General features: G+C 38.1%; 1 long non-coding RNA gene across 1 annotated transcript in view; it reads left to right on the forward strand.

The window, feature by feature from the left end:
• LOC110259423 (uncharacterized) overlaps nucleotides 1-7734 on the forward strand; it is an 80958-nt gene extending 73224 nt beyond the window's left edge. The window contains exon 3 of the long non-coding RNA XR_002341821.2: nucleotides 5767-7734. This is a non-coding gene — a long non-coding RNA (uncharacterized LOC110259423). The remainder of the gene's footprint in view (nucleotides 1-5766) is intronic.
• The last annotated feature ends 239 nt before the right edge of the window (nucleotides 7735-7973 follow it).

Below are 7973 nucleotides of genomic sequence, written 5' to 3' on the forward strand. Positions count from 1 at the left end.
GTAGTCAGAGAAGATACTTGAAATAATTTCTATAGTCTTAAATTTGTTGAGGTTAGTGTTGTGCCCCAGTATGTGGTCAATCCTTGGGAACATTTTCCATGTGCACCTGAAATGAATGTATGTTCTGATTTTTGGGGATGTCATATTCTGAAAATATCAACTAAGTCTAACTTTTCTGTTGTGTCATTTAGGATCTCTGTTGCCTTATTAATTTTCTGTCTAGAGGATCTGTCCATTGATGTGAGTGGGGTGTTAAGATCTACATTATGTTTTCCCATCAATTTCTCCTTTTATGTCTGTTAGTATTTGTTGTATGTATCTGGGTGCTCCTATATTTGGGTGTTCAGGTCTCTTACTATGATTGTATCCCCACATATTTCTCTATTTATGTCTGATGGTAATTGTTGTAGGTAATTAGGTGCTCCTATATTAGGGGCATATATATTGATGATTGTAATATTCTCTTCTTACATTAATCCTTTTATCATTAAATAATGTCCTTCTTTGTCTTTTTTTATGGCCTTCATTTTAAAGTCTATTTTGTCTGATAGGAGTATTGCAGCTCCTGTTTTCCTGTCTTGTCATTGGCATGAAATAACTTTTTCCATCCCCTCAGTTTCAATTTATATATTTCCTTTGCCCTAAGGTGAGTCTCTTGTAGGCAGCATCTTGTAGACTCTTGCTTTTTTATCCAATCTGCCACTCTGTCTTTTATTTTTTTTAATTTTTTTTTTTTTTTGTCTTTTTAAGGCCGCGCCAAAGGCATATGGAAGTTCCCAGGCCAGAGTTCGAATAAGAGCCAAAGCGACAGCAAAGCCAGATCCTAGCCATGTCCTTGATCTATCTACACCACAGCTCCTGGCAACGCTGGATCTTAATCCACTGAACAAGGCCAGGGATCAAACCCATATCCTTATGGATACTTGTTGGGTTCATTACTACTGAGCCAGGAACTCCTACTCTATGTTTTTTGATTGGAGCATTCAGTCCATTGACATTTAAGATAATTATTGATAAATGCGTATTTATTGCCATTTTAAACCTTGTTTTTCACTTGATTCTCTGTTTCTCCTTTTTCTTTGTTTGGATGACTTCCTTTTATGCTTGTGTTGTTTTTAGCTTTTGTGAATGTATTTTTTTGGTTTTGATTTTGTGATTGCCCTGTTTGTCAACTATGTTAACCCTTTACTGTATCAGCTTGCTTTTAGCCTGCTAGTCATATGGGCTCAAAACACACTCTAAAATTGATTTATGATTTTAATGTCCTTTTTCATATCTTTGTGTTTATCCTTTTACTGTTCCTCATGTTCATCTTTGCTTTTACAAATAGTCTTTTTTTAATCTGTATACTGACTTATTTAAGTGATTATTTTTCACTTGGATTTTCTCCATCCTATATCGTCTTACTTCTGTCCTATTTAGAGGAGACATTTCAGCATTTCTTTTAGAATGGGTTTAGTATTGCCATATTCTTTTAGTTTTTGTTGGAGAAAATATTTTTTTCTCCTTCTATTTCTATTTTAAATGGTAATAATACTGGTTAGAATATACTAGGCTGCAAATTTTTCCCTTTTAGAACTTTGAGTATATCTTGCCACTCTCTTCTGGACTATAGTTTTTCTGTAGAAAAATCAGCTGATAGCCTTATAGGGGTTCCCTTATAATTAACTTTATTTTTCTCTTGTTGCCTTTAGAATCCTATTCTTATCTTCAACTTTTGCTATTTTTATTATAATATGTCTCAGTGTGGGCTGTTTGAGTTCAACTTGTTTGGGACCCTCTGTGCTCCCTATATCTTGATCTCTTTTTCCTTTAGATTTGGAAAGTCTTCAGCCATAATTTCTTCAAATATGTTTTTGATTCCTTTTTCTCTTTCTTTTCCTTCTGGAATCCCTATTATGTGTAGATTGGCCTGCTTTATATTACCCCATAGGTCCCTTATATTGCATTCATGTTTTTTCATTTGATTTTCTGTCTGCTGTCCTGATTGGGTGATTTCAATTATTTTCTTTTCCAAGTCACTTATACATTTCTCTACATTATTCATTCTGCTCTTCAATGCTTTTAACTCAGCTTGCATCTCTGCGAATTAATTTTCTAATTTCTCTTGGGTCCTCCTTATATTTTCTAATTCCTTTCTAAAGTAATCTGCATTACTGTCCATGTACACTCTTTTTTTTTTTTTTTTTTTTTTTTTGGTCTTTTTGTCTTTTTTTAGGGCTGCACCTGTGGCAGGCCGGAGCTATAGCTGCCAGCCTACACCACAGCCACAGCAATACCAGATCCAAGCCACATCTGCAACCTACACCACAGCTCAACACAACTCCAGATCCTTAACCCACTGAGCGAGGCCAGGGATCAAAACCAACAACTTCATGGTTCCTAATCAGATTCATTTCCGCTGCACCAAGATGGGAACTCCAGTATACACTCTTTAATTCCTTCAGTAATTTCACTATATCCTCTTTGAATTGAATGTCTGTTAGAATGCAGAGGTCTATTGTGTAACTTGCTCCCTCAGGGGAATTCTCCTATTGTTTTAACTGGGAATGGTTCCTGAGCTTCTCCATTTTGCTTATATTACTCTTATTATGGGAGTTTTGGGAAAGCAATTCCTATAGTCTTAGAGAGCTATTTATGTGCAAGATCACCCATAGGTTTCTTGTGAGGGCTTACTCTTTCATTCATTTGTTTTGTTGCCATGAGGGCTGCCTTTGGTTTGGATGCTTGCTGTCTCTTTGCTCAGTGTGGGCAGTCCGCTAGCCCCTTGATAGATGGTGTGCCAGTGTACGTCTTGCACTTGCTTCAGGAGATGGAAGGGAATGGGCAAGGCCTGTAGTCAGTTCCTGGTTGCTGGACCCCTAACAGTGGCAAAGACCCACAGAGATGTGGCATAGACTGCTCCTGGTTTCAGGAATGGCAGTGATCCCCAGGGAGGTGTAGGTGGTACACAGGGCCTTTGGCAATGGCAACAGCAGGGTGTGTGCATTCCCAGGGGATTAAGGACAATGGGTGGCTCTTGGTTGCAGTGCTGTCCTGGGTGGCAATTCCTGAGGTGACTGGGCCTGCAGGTGGTGCCTGTTCATGGACCCTTAGTGATGGCACTCCCTGCCCATTTCTGGAGTCTGAGATGGCTGCAGCAATTTGCCCCTGTGGCCTGTGCAAGAGGTGCCCCACCCCCACCCAAGAGCCTGCACATGCACAGAGAAAGATGTTCCTATGGCAGTCCCACCCCTCCTCTTCTAAGTCTCCCCCATAATGGTGCCTTGCTTCTCCTGAGGGCCCAGGCCTCCTCCTCCTGGGCTGTGGTGCTCTGCTCCCCAGCCTGTAGAGCACTGCTCCCTAGCCCCTCAGGCTATCTCCACACAGCCAATCTAGGCCTCTCCCCAGCACTGATTTCTGAACCCTGAGTCTCAGCTCCCAGCCCCTTTCTAAGCATCTCAGGCTGTGGTATCCAGGAGCAGTGGTACTGATGGTCTGTACAGCTCTCTTTCTGCTTTGCCATCCTCAGTCTGAGTGCTGTGCTTTTCTCCGATGCTTTGAGGTTCCCCATCTGTCCTGGCTGATGTCTCTGTCAGTTGGGTTGCTTCCCAGGGTGTGGGCTCCTTTCCTCTTTCACACCTCCCTCTCAGGAGTGCTGGTTCCATCCTTATTCTTTTATTTTTTTAAATTCTCTCTCTTTTTTTCCCCCTTTTGTTCTAGCCAGTTATGTGAAGGTTTTGTGGCCCTTTTTGGAGGTTTAAGATCCTGTCAGTGTTCAGTAGATATTCTGTGGCAATCATTCTACATGTAGATTTTTTTTTTAATTTTTTTGTTTGTGGGAGAAGGTGAACAGCATGTCTTTCTCCTCTGCCATCTTGATCCCACTCCCCCACAGATACTGTTAAGATCCCTCTATAAACTGAGCAGTCATTCTAGAGAAAGGGAATATGTGTGTGCGTGCGTAAGTGTGTGTATGAGAGAGAGAGAGAACAGGAATAATTCTTCCTCTTGGAAGTTTATTGGAGTTCCCATTGTGGCTCAGCAGAAATGAATCTGATTAGCATCTGGGAGGACACAGGTTTGATCCCTATAGCTATGCTATAAGCTCCTTGGGGTGAGTAAAATAATTTTGGAAAGGTGTAGTAGGTACCAAACCCTGAAAGACTAAGTAATGGGAATTTGGACTTTAAGATACCAGGCTATGAGTTTTAATATTTATATATTTATATGTAAATATATAAAATATGTATAATAACGTATGTATGCATACATCTTATTTGTCTTTATAACTAAATTTTATTTTATAAAATAGAAGCTTTAAGAAGGCAGAGTCTAACCAGTTTTGTTTACCATTTTATCTCAATTACCACTTTGCAAAGGGCCTGGAATGTTACAGATGTTGAAAAATATATAAGTCTTGACCCTGGAGTCTTGTACAAATCAAGAAGTATCAGACTTTTGATACCAAGTTACAGAAATAACCAACTGCTATTATCTGTTACTTATTGCTTTAATTTCCTATCTTCTATTTTTTCATTTTGGAATTTAAATACCTCTAATTAACAGTACTCATATATATGTATATTATACACATATATATGTACATAAGCCATATATATATGGCTTACATGTGTGTATGTGTGTGTGTATATATATACATATGCAGGGTTTTTTTCAGAAAGGGAACTCTGGTGTTAAGAAATTTATTAATAGGATTTTAAAATAGGTCCAAGAGAACATTGGTAATGATAGTCTGTAAAAAGGTAGAATTTCAAAAAGGGGAGATTTAAGGTTTTGAAAAAATAAAAAGTGCTGTTTGGATATATGAGTTCATGATGGCAGAGTTCTGCTCTTGGATGTCCAAGTGAAATAATGGTGAGGCAAAAGCTACAAAAGAGGATCTAATGTAAAAAATAATTATGCCCCAATATGCCCATCACCCTAGCAGGGAAGAATGCCCTAAGGCAAGATGGACATATTAGGAGAAGCTTGGCTCAAGTAAGGCAAAGATGACCAGGTCTGAGGAACCAGTGCCTTTAGCTGTCTCTGGTCCTTAGTCAAGACCAAAGAGAAAGGTTTTTTGAGATGGCCACTCAGATGGATCTCCATGTCTGCAAGAATAAGCATTGGAAGGACCTCCCATGCTCCGAGATCTCTTAAATCCTACCTCTGTGCCCCGCTCCCCTCACAGAGGTGCAGAAATGTTCCATCTTTCCCAGCACCACCTCCCTCCCAGAACTTCATGTGGAAGCTTCCCTTTTCAGTTCCCTGTAGCCCATGAGGAGTGCATGGAGTTTCTCCCAGACTCATGGTGGTCACAGTAGGCTCTGCCTCCACTACAGGCTTCTGGAAACCTAAGCCTATATCCTGACAGACTTGAGCTTCCTTCTTCCTGCTGTCTTCATCCAGGGGTGGGACCTTTGCACCTTTTGGTGTTTTTCAGAGTATCCTCACAGGCCAGCATTTTACACATGTGGCTCACAGAGAGTGTCTAGGGTGGGGAAATTGGAGAATGTAACCTGGAGCCCACAACCACAACCTCTGTTTTTTTTTTGCTTTCGGCAAGGTCTTGTCTCTGCCTGCAGAGGGAGGGGAATAAAAGAAGACCACAAGCTAAAAAACAAATAAACAAAATAACTTTGGCTATTTTGAGTCTAAGTTTATGGAAGTACATAGTGACACTATGCGCTACAGGAATCCCAGAAGCCATAAATGAACCAAACATCTGCTTCCTTTTTAAATCTCCACAATTAAAAAAAATTTACTCTCACTTAAAATTGGCAGATCTGGCAACACAGTAAGAGGATGCCACTGGAACTGAATAGCTGACACCCCCTGTATATGGGACATGACCTCTGGAGCACAATTTAATCTGAAGCAGAGTAATAGTTTTGTGTTTTAATACAGTCTATCTTGTGCAGAAAAGACCTATTGTGTAACATAAAACGGAATGCACCATGTGTAAAAGAAGAAAACTAGTGGAAATATCAGACAATGTAGTTTAATAAAGATTATGTAATGCGTAGCATAATATTTTAATTAGATATATTATAATTTCAAAAGAAATATAACATGAATAAATAAAAATTTAATAGAAATTTGTTACTCCTTTGATTTAATACCAGAAGGTAAATTCAAGTATCTGTCCATCTTCATAATAATTGAAAGTTTTAAATCCTTATGTATGTATGTATTCAATCTTTAAAACTCCAATTTTTGGAAAGTAATTCAGGCCATCACTTATTTCATTTCTGGAATCTGATATCAGTATAGCAAATTTGGACATGTTATTCCTTTCCGAATGAATTAAAGGCACATATTTGTATAACTACTTTTGAACTCATTTACAGAGAATTATTCAAAGTGTTTATTCCAATGAATTATAATGCCAATTTTAAAAAAGCCAAGTCTTTGATCCAAACTTTCCTAGTGAGCTGACATAGATATCTTCTCTCCGATGGTATTAACAAGTTAGTGTCTTTCATCAGTAATAGTCATCTCTTTGTGTCTTATACCAACATTGTTACCTGATCCCTCTGTAGTGCAACAGACCATTACATCCACTAGGCAATCTTGCTCCAGAGTGGATTGCACGTGATAAAATTTCAGATTTAAAATGAACGTTATTTTAAATGTGTTTTAAATTATTTACCATTCTATTATGTTTAAAGAGTACTCATTCGTACCACAGTGCTAAGTACTCATTCATACCACCATTCCAGATACATATGAAAGTACTATCACTTTACTGAGAAGGAGACCAAGATACAGAGCAGTTGTTTTCCAAGACTAGAATGGAAATGATGGACCCAGGATTCCCTGTGACTCCAGAGCTTGTGCTCTGGTATTCATAATGCTTCTCTTTGTAGTTTAAGGGGTGGGTTACCTGTATATACATATGCACATTTAAAAATCTATCAATTATTTATGTTATACATTGTGAGGAAGTATATGTGAGGAATGACTTGGCATATCCTTATAGCAGTTTACTATATGTTTTATGCACATAAGAGGGTGGATTTGAAGACAGTCCATGTTAGTGATCAGAGGAAAATCACTCAAATCCTCCAAATCTCAGGTTCTTCTGTAAAATGGGATTAAACATGAAGTTGCTATGAGGATTATCTGAGATGATAAACATTAAGGCAGTCATTTAGTAACTTGTAGGGAACTATCAATAAACTTTTCCCTGATAGAAGAGATCTGTTACATGCACTGAAAATATATTCTCACATTCTGGCTTTTCACTTTCTTAATGGTATCTTCTGATGAACAAAAATTCTTTAATATGCATTTTAAGTATAAAGTTAAAAAGAATGGCACATGTCAAAACTGTACAAAAGTGATGTTTCATTAAAAGTGAGCCCACTATGTAAGCAGCACTTAGAAATAAAACTAGAATATTACCAGCTCCTCAAAGTCTCCCTCATCCTAATTCCTGCCACTCTTCAAAAGATGATCATTATCCTAACACCAAAGAACATTTGTACCTATTCTTAAACTTTATATAAGTGACATCATAGAGTGTGCACTGTTTTTCTGCCTGGATCCTTTTACTTGAAATTATATTTGTGTGATTCAAAAATGTTGATGCATGTCATTGTGCTTTGTTCATTTTTATTGCTGTGTAGAAATCTCTCATGCTAATATTATTGACCTCTTGTTTCACTAAAGAACATGTAGGTTGTTTTCAGTTTAGAGTTACAATAAATAGTGCTGCTCTAAACATACTTCTGTATGTATCTTGCCAAACAGATGTGCAAATTTCTCTGGGGTGAATATCTGGGAGTAGAATTGACTGTTCCTAACATATGAACATATTTAGCTTTATTACATATGGCTAAACTGTTTTCCAGAGTAGCCATATGGATTTATAATTCCACCAGGAGTGTATGTGTGTTCCCGTTACTCCTAACGCTTCCACTTTAGTAACTGCATTGATAATTGCAATTTTCGTTTAGACATTTGAGTTGCTGCATGCTAATATTGCT

This window comes from Sus scrofa, chromosome 2 (assembly GCF_054392235.1).
Source record: "Sus scrofa isolate SSC_HxYL_T2T_F1_AM1 chromosome 2, Sscrofa_HxYL_maternal_Yorkshire_Landrace_v2.0, whole genome shotgun sequence".
NCBI classification, from domain to species: Eukaryota; Metazoa; Chordata; class Mammalia; order Artiodactyla; family Suidae; genus Sus; species Sus scrofa.